At 42.8% G+C, this 12,307-nt stretch overlaps 1 protein-coding gene across 3 annotated transcripts in view; it reads left to right on the plus strand.

Moving 5' to 3' along the window:
* CLASP1 (cytoplasmic linker associated protein 1) overlaps positions 1 to 12,307 on the plus strand; it is a 268,761-nt gene that overhangs the window by 116,404 nt on the left and 140,050 nt on the right. The window lies entirely within an intron of this gene.

The raw sequence follows: 12,307 nt of genomic DNA on the forward strand, positions 1-12,307 counted from the left end.
CCAGCCTGTTAGCTTCCTTGCTGATTTTCAGCATGTTTCTCCTGCTTCAGGGCCTCTGTGCTTATGATTCCTTCTGCTTGAGACACTTGTTCCCAGCTGTCTTTAGGGCCTCCTCCTTATTCCACCCAGAGCTCGGCTGCGGGCTCGCTTCATTACACAGGCGTCCAGAACAGCGCACCCAGTGTTGTAAGGGAACGCTCTCTGCCCTCACCTGGCGTGACTTTCCTTCTTAATGAATATTACTGCAGAACTGTTTTTTTGTTTATTCATGAGGGTAAGAACTTTGTTTTTTTCTCTTCTTTATCCTTAACGCTGTTTGGAAGTCATCAGAAAGTCCATTGCCAACAAGAAGTTTTCTAACGTTGGATACATCATTGTATCATAGCTGTTTCAGAATTGCTAGGGATCTGAGATCATAGTGTAGCCTTCAGATTTTGACTATCTTGAGGCTGTTAAAGAAGTTTAAGTGACTTCCCGCAAAGGGACATAGTACTTGAGGGCAGAGCAGGAAACAGAATCCAGGTCTTTCAGCTCACACTCTAGTTGTGTACCCGTTGTTACCAGTACGGAATTTGTCTTTAAATAGCATGTTTCTTATAAAATGCTTTTTTAAAATTTCTTTTTCATACATTTGTAAAATCATTACAGTATTAAAAGAAAAAAGATTAATTATGATTCTGCTATCACCAGCAAATCAGTTTTCACTTATCTGTATTATCTTCTAATTAATTTTCCTGTAACTGTATAATTTGTGTGCAGTTTTAACCATGGCATAATTTCTGCATATTACCCTCTACTTTTATATATACTTTTCTATGTGCTTTCAACTGTATCATTGGTAGAGCTGAGACCAGTGATGAGGGGGGTTGACAGTGTGCGTGGGCAGAGCTGTCCAGCCAATTGCTAGACACGTGCTTTTATTTTGTATTTTAGTTTTTTGTTTTTGAGTTTGTTTTGTTTTACGTTTATTATCTTTTTTTATTGGAGTGTAGTTGCTTTACAATGTTGTGTTAGTTTCTGCTGTACAGCAAAGTGAATCAGCTATATGTATACATATATCCACTGTTTTTTTAGATTTCCTTCCCATTTAGGTCACCACAGGGCATTGAGTAGAGATCCCTGTGCTGTACAGCAGGTTCTCATTAATTATCTGTTTTATACATAGTGGTGTATATATGTCAAGCCCAATCTCCCAATTCATCCCATCCCCCCACCCTTCCCCTCTTGGTATCCATAAGTTTGTTCTCTACATCTGTGTCTCTGTTTCTCCTTTGCAAATAAGTTCATCTGTACCATTTTTCTAGATTCCACATATAAACGATATACGATATTTGTTTTTCTCTTTCTGACTTACTTCACTCTGTTATGACAGTCTCTAGGTCTATCCACGTCCCTGCAAGTGGCACTATTTCATTCCTTTTTATGGCTGAGAATATTCCATTGTATATATTTATACCACATCTTTATCCATTCCTCTATTGATGGGCATTTAGGTTGTTTCCATATCCTGGCTATTGTAAATAGTGCTGCAGTGAACACTGGGGTGCATGTATCTTTTCGAATTATGGTTTTCTCTGGATATATGCCCAGGAGTAGGATTGCTGGGTCGTATGATAGCTCTATTTTGAGTTTTTTAAGGAACCTCCATACTGTTCTCCATAGTGGCTGCACCAGTTTACATTCCCACCAACAGTGTAGGAGGGTTCTCTTTTCTCCACGCACTCTCCAGCATTTATTGTTTGTAAATTTTTTTTTTTTTTGCCGTACATGGGCCTCTCACTGTTGTGGCCTCTCCCGTTGTGGAGCACAGGCTCCGGACGCGCAGGCTCAGCGGCCATGGCTCACGGGACCAGCCGCTCCGCGGCATGTGGGATCCTCCCAGACCGGGGCACGAACCCGTGTCCCCTGCATCGGCAGGCGGACTCTCAACCACTGCGCCACCAGGGAAGCCCCTGTTTGTAAATTTTTTGATGATGGCCATTCTGACTGCTGTGAGGTGATACCTCATTGTGCTTTTGATTTGCATTTCTCTAATAATTAGTGACGTTGAACATCTTTTCATGTGTTTGTTGGCCATCTGTATGTCTTCTTGGGAGAGATGTCTGTTTAGGTCTTTCACCCATTTTTTTCACTGGGTTATTTGTTTTTGTGGTATTGAGCTGCATGAGCTGTTTGTATATTTTGGAGATTAATCCCTTGTCAGTTGCTTCATTTGCAAATATTTTCTCCCATTCTGAGGGTTGTCTTTTCTTTCTGTTTATAGTTTCCTTTGCTGTGCAAAAGCTTTTAAGTTTAATTACGTCCCATTTGTTTATTTTTGTTTTTATTTTCATTACTGTAGGAGGTGGGTCTAAAAAGATCTTGCTGTGATTTATGTCATAGAGTGTTCTGCCTATGCGTTCCTCTAAGAGTTTTATAGAGTCTGGCCTTACATTTAGATCTTTAATTCACTTTGACTTTATTTTTGTGTGTGGTGTTAGGGAGTATTCTAATTTCATTCTTTTACATGTAGCTGTCCAGTTTTCCCAGCACCACTTATTGAAGAGACCGGCTTGACACATGCTTTTAATTTTGTGTGTGTGTATTCGTGTGGTTTTCCAGTTTAAAACTTGTTGACACCAAGATAGAAAGTAATGGGCAAGGAGGTAGCATTGGTGGCAGAAAAGCAAGTTTGTGCTTCATGCCTTTATTATATATGAGACAGAATCTCATTACAGTGCTGGCAATGGGGAGAAAGACCACACCATGTTGGAGGCCTTGCCTAGAAGATTATATATATGCACTCCATGAGTACTTTTTCCCCGGTTTTATTGAGAAATAATTGACCTACATCACTGTATAAGTTTAAGGGATACAGCATGATGGCTTGATTCACATATATCTTGAATATTCTGTGAGTTTTAATGAACTGACAATATGATTTAATCATCAGGAATACCAAAACCCTGTGGCATTGGGAGCATCCCAGCAACATTTTATTCTAATTGTCCAGGTGTGAATATTGCCTCCAGTTTCCTTATTTTTGTGGAATGTGCGTATGTATGTATGTGTGTCTGTGTGTGTGTCCGTGTGTGTGTGTGTGCACTTATAGGGGTAGGGTTGAGGATGAAAACAATTCTGTTAGGCTCTGTGTTAAAAATAACAGATTGTAAGAAAGCCTTAACTCAGAATTTCGTAGAGCCCTGTTCAGCTTTTTACGGTAGAGGCATACTTAGGAGGCATTGCAGGTTCGGTTCTAGACCCCTGCAGTAAAGCGAATAAAACGGGTCACATGAAGTTTTTGGTTTCCCAGTGCATATAAAAGTTATGTTTACACCATACTGTAGTCATTTAAGGGTGCGATAGCGTTATATCTGAAAAAAAAGACCTTAATTAAAAGACCTTAATTAAAAAATACTTTATTTGCTAAAAAAAATGATAAACATCATCTGACCCTTCAGCAAGTCATAATCTTTTTACAATAGTAACATCAAAGATCACTGATCACAGATCATTATGACAAATACAGTAATAATGGAAAAGTTTAAAATATTGTGAGAATTACCAAAATGTGACACAGAGACACAAAGGGAGCAAGTGCTGTTTGGGAAAATGGCTTCAATAGATTTGCTTGAGGCAGGTTTGCTGCAAACCCTTCAATTTGTAAAAAAACAAAACCAAAAGAACAAAGTACCTGCAAAGCACAGTTAAGAAAAAGCGCACTGAAACGAGGTATGCCTGTTGATGGGTAGACTTACTATTTTAATTGTTAGAGCCAGAATAGAATAACGGAAAGGCGCATATGTAAAGGTTTTAGAATTCCTAACCCAAATAGCTTGGTCTCTCATCAGTAACTTTGGGAGACCAGCAAGATGTTTAATTGCTGTCAAAAAATAAGCCACCTCATTTTCTTCTTTGCTGGAGCCATTGAACATTTAGGTAGCAGGTAGCATAGCGAAGCTGCAGTAGCAGCAGAATAAAAGTACCCCCCCACCCCACCGCAGCTTCTCCTTTTTGTTTATTTGCCCACTGACTCCCAGTGTAAAAGCATTCTTTGAACTCTTCTGGACTTCAGACCATTGAGTCTTCTAGTTTTTTCAACCCATCCACCCTCTGCTTTCTCCTGCTTGCTCTTTATACAGCTTGTGTCACAACCTTTCTGAACTTTCTTGTTAGTTCTAGGAGTTTTTGTTGGTTCCTTGGGATTTTCTGCGTAGACAGTCATATCATCCACAAGCAGGAACGGTTTTGTCTCTTTCAGATGTATATACTTTTTCTTTCCTTTTCTTGCCTTATTGCACTGGCTAGAACTTCTGCCATATGTAAAATAAGGGTGGTGAGAGTGGACCTCCTTGCCTGGTTCCCAATCCTAGGTTCTCCTAGGTTTGATGTTAACTGTAGGTCTTTCTGTAGATGTTCATTAGCAAGATGAGGTAGTTCTCATCTATTCCTACTTATCTGGCTTTTTATTACAAATGGGTGTTGGATTTTTTTCTGAAATCATCAGCATATTTTATTTATTTATTTTTGGCTGTGTTGGGTCTTCATTGCTGCTCGCGGGCTTTCTCTAGTTGCTGCTCGCGGGGGCTACTCTTTGTTGTGGTGCGCGGGCTTCTCATTGTGGTGGCTTCTCTTATTGCGGAGCACGGGCTCTAGGCGCGCAGACTTCAGTAGTTGTGGCTCGCGGGCTCAGTAGTTGTGGCTCACGAGCTCTAGAGCGCAGGCTCAGTAGTTGTGCCGCACGGGCTTTGTTGCTCCACGGCATGTGAGATCTTCCCGGACCAGGGCTCGAACCCGTGTCCCCTGCATTGGCAGCCAGATTGTTAACCACTGCGCCACCAGGGAAGCCTGATCATCAGCATATTTTAAATATTAAGATATAATTCATACCAAAAAAATTCACTTTGTTAAAGTGCATAATTCAGTGGTTTTTCATATATTCAGAAAATTGTACAGTTATCACCACTGTCTAATTCTAGAAAATTGTCATCAGCCCCAGGAAAACCTGTGCCCATTAGCACTAGCTGTTTCCCTGTCCTTCCAGTCCCTGACAACCTGTCTTTTGTCTTTGTGGATTTGCCTGTTCTGAACATTTTACATAAATGGAATCACATGGTGTATGGCTTCTTTCACTTAATATTTTCAAGGTTCATCCACCTGGTAGCATATGTCAGTACTTCATTCCTTTGTATGGCTGAATAACATTTTTTTCTATAAATACACCATGTTTTGTTGATCCACTCAACAGGTGAAGGACATTTGGGTTGAAGTTGTGTTTTTCAACTTTGTTCTTCTTTTCAAGATTGTTTTGACAGTTCTGGATTCCTTGCATTTCCATATGAATTACAGGTTTTTTTTTTTTCTTTTTCGGTACGTGGGCCTCTTACTGCTGTGGCCTCTCCCGTTGCGGAGCACAGGCTCTGGACGCGCAGGCTCAGCAGCCATGGCTCACGGGCCCAGCCTCTCCGTGGCATGTGGGATCTTCCCGGACCGGGTCACGAACCCGTGTCCCCTGCATCGGCAGGCGGACTTTCAACCACTGCGCCACCAGGGAAGCCCCTGAATTACAGGATTTTGATAGGGACTGTGTTGAAACCTGTCGACCAGTTTGAGAGATATTGCCATCTTAACAGCATTAAGCCTTCTAGTCCATTAACGTAAGATACCTTCAATTTATTTAGGTCTTGGAATTCTTTCAACAATGTTTTGTAGCTTTCAATTTATAAGTCTTGCACTACTTTGGTTAAATTTATTCCTAAGTATTTTATTCTTTTTGGTGGTATTGTAAATATAATTCTTTTCTTCATTTTATTTTTGGATTGTTCTTTGCCAGCATATAGAAATAAAGTAGAATTTAATATTTGATCTTGTATTTGGCAACCTTGCTTAACCCATTTTTTAGCTAGATTTTTCCTCTCCAGTGGATTCCTTAGGATTTTCTATGTACTAGGTCATTGAATCTGTGAATAGAGATTGTTTTACTTCTCTCTTTCCAATCTGGATTCCTTTTAGGGTGTTGCTTTTTTTTTTTCAAATGCTTTTTTTGATGTCAATTGATATGATTGTTTTTCTTTAGCCTGATGATATTGTGAGTTATACTGATGGATTTTTTTCAGGTAATAATCCACCCTCGCATACCTGGAATAAATCCCACTTGGTCATAGTGTACAGTTCTTTTTATACAGTGTTCTGTTTGGTTTGCGATTACATTGTCGAGGAGTTCTGCACCTAACTTCGTGAGAGAGGTTGGCCTGCACTTGTTCTCACCCCTCGCCCCCCCTTTGTCTGGCCTGTTGACTTTTAAGCCTGCCGAGTGTCGTTCAGTAAAAACACGCATACGTATATCTCCAGCCATTCTCATTGCTCTGCGTCTCTCCTCCCCTGTACAGCAAACTTCTCCTGAGACGTCTGTGTTAAAAAAAAAAAAAAAAAAAAAAATTCAACCGAGCAAATTTTAAAGATCTACTTGGCTTTACTGAACGAGTCTTGAGTTGGGCAGCATCCCATCTAGCGAGGGTGTGTGTGTCTGGGGGGGTTGATCCAAAAGGAGAAGAGAAAGGGAAAGGTTTTTTAAAGGCAAGTCAAGGAAGTCATAAGAAAAGGTTATTTCAGGCTAAAGTAACCTATCTGTAGGGGACGGGACAGGTCTGTGTGGCTGTGACCTCACCTTCACTGGGGCTGGAGGACACACATGAGACGGGTGACCTCCCTGGTGCCGACCGGGAGATTCCTGACCAACCGCAGTTGGTAGGGAGGTTGAAGCAGCAGTTGGGTTAGGTATTCAGCCCCACTCTGGTGGTGCGGCCTAGTGTAAGTGACTCCGTCTTGGGCCTGTGGTTTGCTTTTTTAAACATCTGTATTCCCTGTGTCAGTCTCTTCGCCTAGTCACCTCAGACCGCTCCAGGCTCGGGGTCCGCTCACATCACCGACACAGCTGCCGGCGCTGTTACGGGGTGATGGCCACGCTACTCCACCCGCTGGCGCTGCCAGTCTTCACCCTGCCCGGCCTCTCACCATGCTGGACACTGTTGACCCCCATCTCCTCCTCCTGGAAGCATCCTTCCTCCTTGCCTCCTCGGGCCTGACCTCCTTTTGATGTTTTTTTCCTGCTGTTGGGCTGTTCTTTCTAGGTTTGCTGTCTGCTACTTGCCACTAAACTCTTAAGGCTGGCTCAGTCCTATGCCTTTTTCTTTCTCAGGCAGTGCTCTCCTTTGGGTTATAATTTTCCATGGCCGGAACTCTGTTTACTAGCCAGATAACATGTTTCCATAAACGTGTCCAGTGCTGCTAACGGTATGTGGAGGAGCTGCCTGTTCGACATTTCTTCTTGTATTGGAGACACGTACCCAGACTCATGTCCCAAAGACAAAACCCAGAACACCTCAACATGACCTCGTCCTAGCTTCTCTCTGTGCATCTTCCATGGACGACCGCTCCACTGTCCACCCAGGCGTGTGAATCAGGACTTGCCTCTCACCCCGGAGGCCCCACCTTCCTCCCCGCCTGGTGCCTCGCCACCGGCTCCTGTGGCTGTGGACGCTTCTCAGCGGCCCCAGCGCTCTTCTCCAGCCCCTTTGCCCGCACTGTTGAAGCCACCTGCTCGCGGTCCCCCTGCCTTCTCCCCTGGGTCTGTTCTGTTGTGCGACGTCGCCAAAATGAGGACTGATCTTTCTCTCTGGATGAAGATGCTCTGTGGTGGAAGAGACTGAGGCCAGGAGGTGTTCTCCTGTCTCCTTTTTCCTTCAGCCAGGACAGTGTTAAAAACATTTATAAGTATTACCTGCACTGTCACTTTGATGTTAGCCTGAGAGATGTTCACTTTCCAGAAGTCTGAGCAGGTCGGACCCTTGCTCAGATCCTTGAAGGTGGACACAGCCTGTAGCCAAACTTTCTGGGCGCACCTGGGGGCGGCCTCAGAGCCAGGTCTTCTGACCCCCTTCCCTTTTCATTTCTTTATTTGGAAAATGTTAAATGTATGCTAAAGTGCATAGACGAGAATAATGGAGCCCCATGTGGGCACCACCCAGCTTCACCAGGTCTTGTTTCATCTCCATTCATCAGAAATAATGGGCTGTAAGTGAAGAAGAGCTGGAACACATTATGTCATTCAAGTCGGGTTCAAGACGTGGGCATGGCCCCTTCTGTATGTTTTAGTAGAAACATTAATATAGAAAGTGAGCATCAGTTCCAGATTCAGTATATTCTTCTTAGGAATTTTGCAAGCATTAATCTCCCAAAAATAAGCCCACCGTTGTTATCATCTACTTTTAAGAACAGGGGGGGCTTCCCTGGTGACACAGTGGTTAAGAATCCGCCTGCCAGTGCAGGAGACGCGGGTTCAAGCCCTGGTCCAGGAAGATCCCATGTGCTGCAGAGCAACTAAGCCCATGAGCCACAACTACTGAGCCTGCGCTCTAGAGTCCGTGAGCCACAACTACTGAAGCCCGTGTGCTTAGAGCCCGTGCTCCGCAACAAGAGAAGCCACCGCAGTGAGAAGCCCGCACACTGCGAAGAAAAGTAGCCCCCGCTCGCCGCAGCTAGAGGAAGCCCGCGCGCAGCAACCAAGACCCAACGCAGCCAAAAATAATTAAATAAAATAAATACATTTATAAGAACAGAGGAAAACAAATTACAGTTGGTGACTCCTGTTTGTTTCAAGAGGAGGGAAAGGTGTGAACATCATACGTTAGCTGCGTGCTGATGGTGGCTGTTGGGGGGCTTCCGTCCCATAGGGTTAGACGAAGGCTTTCCGAGCAGCTCTGTGTTGCAGGTGGATTCTGCCTCCTGCCCTCGCTACTCACATGATTAAAAAAAAATCTTCTTCCTGTTTCAATTCATTGCTCTCAAGATACCCCCCAGTCCTTAGTGGCCTGCTGCAGCCGTTCTCCATCCGGCCCTTCAGCCTTCTCAGCCCGGCCCTCCCCTGGGGCCACCTGTCCTCCTTACCCTTCCTCTGAGACCCTGGTGCACGTCTCTTCTGTCTCCTCTTTCTCATCTCGCTGTTCCTCATCCTTTCCAGCTCAGTATTCCCTCCCTCTGGCTCTAGAAAGCTTTCCCTGACCTCCCTGTCAGACACTTCCAAGCATCCCCTACTTTGCTACATTTGGTGATTATTTGACCGATGTCCCTCTTCTGCATTGGACTCTTAGCCCCCTGAGTACAGGGCATTCTAGGCCCCAGACACCTCCGTCTGCCTTCTGTTCTTAGTCCCAGTGAGTCCTCTGGGGTTGGCTCATTTGAGGGGCATCAGTGTTTTCGTCTGTAATCTCTTAGTATTGATAATACAGAGTGCATACGCGGAAACTTCGTACCTGAGGTACTCCGGTCCTTCTTGTTCTCTACTTTCCCCTATGGATTCTTGGGTACCAGATGAGTTAGACCTGAGGAAGAAATGAGTCAAAGGCAAAGAGAGGATGGAAACATGGGGCTCATTTCCAGGTTCCTGAACTGCCTTTGGCCCAGGGTTCCAGTGGAGGGAGGGCCGCCGTGTTTGATTCGTACGCGTGCTCACAAATGTGTTTCCTAGGCTGACCCAACAAGCCGTCTGTTGAGTGAGCTGTCTCTCAAACCCCATTTGTGAAAATTCAGCCTCTGTTCACAGCAGAGGACTTAACAAGTGACTCAACAGGGACCTAACACTTTAACGAGTAGTGACTGTGTGTGGCCACAGCAGGTGTCCGTTTTGGAGTGTGGTGCCCGAGTCCCCCACGGGACGGGTAGACAGAGCGTCAGGGAGAAGCCGAAAGGGGCTACTGTGGACGAGTGTGGCCATTGTTCCTCCTTAGGAAAGGCTTCTCTGCCCCCGCACGCGGGCTGTGTGACTCGGGGCACCGCGCTTCCCTCCTGAGAGCCAGCTCACTCCTGTGCTCTGCAGGGTAAATAAGGTCGGGTGTAAAGCTCCCAGCCGTGCCCGGACGGGGTTGGTGCTCAAAACAGTAGGTTTCTCCTCCATTGCTCCATCTCAGGGATATATTCTTTTTTTTTAATAAATAGAACATCATTTGAGAATAACTCTCATACTTGTGTTTCTTGTAGAGTTTTGGGTGATTTGGGAGTATACATTTAAAATTTAATGCACGTTTTCTTTAATGATAATGCACTTTTAAAAAAATGGTGTTTTTGAGGTGTAATTCACATACCATACAATTGACCCACTTAAAGTATATACTTCAGTCATATTTAGTATATTTACAGATATGTGCAATCATCACCACAGTCAGTTTTAAAACATTTTTGTCACCGCAAAAGAGAAACCCGGTGTTCTTGGCCGTCACCTTCCTAATTCCCTAACCCCCACCCCTGCCCCAGCAGCTGCGAATCTACTCTACAGACTTGCCTGTTCTGGGCATTTCCTGTAAATGGAACCACACAGTCCGTGTTGATATCTGTGTGGGTTGTTTCATTTAACATGATGTTTCCAGGGTTCGTGCATGTTGTGGCGCATCAGCACCTCTTTTCCACTGCCTGGCTGGACCACCTGTTTATCCTGTCCTTTCATCCAGTGATAAACATTTCGACGGTTGCTACCTTTTTGGTATTGTGAATAGTTCACAAATTTTTGTTGAACATATGTTTTCAATCCTTTTTGAGTATATACCTAGAAGTGGAATTGCTGGATCCTATGGTGATTCTGTGTTTGAAGAATTGCATATTCCTCCTCTTGAGGAACTGTCAAACTGTTTCCCACCGTGGTTTCCACATTTTATATTTCCACCAGCAATGTGTGAGGGTTCTGTTTTCTCCACATCCTCTCCAACAAGACAAAACAAAAAACACCATTTTTTCCTTTCTTTTTTAAAAATTACAGTCATCCTGGTGGGTGTGAAGTGGTATCTCATTATTTTGATTTCCATTTCCCTCATGACTAATGATGCTGAGTATATTTTCATGTGCTTGTTGGCCATCTGTAGATCTTATTTGGAAAATCTCTCTTCAAGTCCTTTGCCCGTTTCTAAATTGGTTTATTTGTCTTTTTGTCGTTGAGCTAAAAGAGTTCTTTATATATACTAGATAACAAGACTCTTATCAGATATTTGATTTGCAAGTATTTTTTTCCCATCTGTGGGTTGTCTTTTCACTTTCTTGGCATCTAAGTTTTTAATATTGATGAATTCTAATTTATCTGTTTTTTCTTTTGTTACTTGTACACAATAATGCTCCTTTGAGTAAGAAATAAAAGCTCTGGATTGGAGCTAAGTTGAAAGGAACTATTAATGTAATAGCAGTACTCTTAGGGAGGAAATGGGTTTTGTCTTGGGTTGTATTTCTTGACATGTTCAAAATTATGTTGTTCTAAGATGTGTAATTGATTATATTTATATAAATGCCACGGACTTCATGTTTTAGAAATGTAAGACTTGTGACTAAACAGCAGTGAAAAAGCATCTGAGCAGCAACTGGAAATTGTAATAGAATACTTCATCTTTGTATGATTCTTTTTTGTTGCTAGGTTACCTGAAGGCCTTTCAGTTTTGAATGGCAAGAATATGGGAGTTAAAAATATGTTGTTTTATAGATGTTTCTTTTTTGTTTTTTTTCCATCTCCGTATAATTAGCAAACCCCTCGAAGCAAAAATTACAGTTTTTCCTTTTATGGGTTTTAAAAAGCAAATTATTTTCTGTGTACGTTTTGAAAATCATGCAGATGTGCTTATGCTCATGGGAGAATCGAATTTTCAGCATGAAAGAGCCAGTAATTATAGACTAGTCATTGTCCTTTATCTGCAGCCACTTAATGTTCTTTAATTGGATTTGATTGAAATGAGGCCCATGGTTGTTAATTTGGTTAAAAATGTGCATGCTTTTGAGTTTCTTGAGCAAAGCTGACATGTTCATGAGGAAAGAATGAAAGTATCATGCTGGTTCAATCTTGAAAATTCCATAATAAATCTGTAGCTAAAGGAAAAATACTTATTTGCTAACAAAACTGTAAGCTAGATAGTAGATAATCAGAAAATTGTAATGTATCTAGGGTGTCATTTTGCTGCAAAATGCAACCTGCCCTCTGTTTTCCTAAAAAATTTTATAATTTGAAGAACGTTAGCTATCATCTCTAAGTTTGTTGGAAATGAGAAATACAAGTCTGAAAACGAATAGACTGACGATGGATTGTTAGGTAAGATCTGAGCTGTTGCCCAGCATAGCTGGGACAAAGCATTCATTGAAAGGCAAATTGATTGTCTTTTCTTTATTAAGAAGCTAAGCCACCGTTATTGTGCAGTCTTTAAAAACAGTGGTTGTGAATAAGTGGATCAGGTCCGATAATGGGTTCCCAGCCCTCCCCCCACTTGTTTACTGGACTATGCATGTTACGAGGTTTGAGATTCTG

This window comes from Mesoplodon bidens, assembly GCF_964165515.1.
Source record: "Mesoplodon bidens genome assembly, chromosome: 8".
Classification (NCBI taxonomy): domain Eukaryota; kingdom Metazoa; phylum Chordata; class Mammalia; order Artiodactyla; family Ziphiidae; genus Mesoplodon; species Mesoplodon bidens.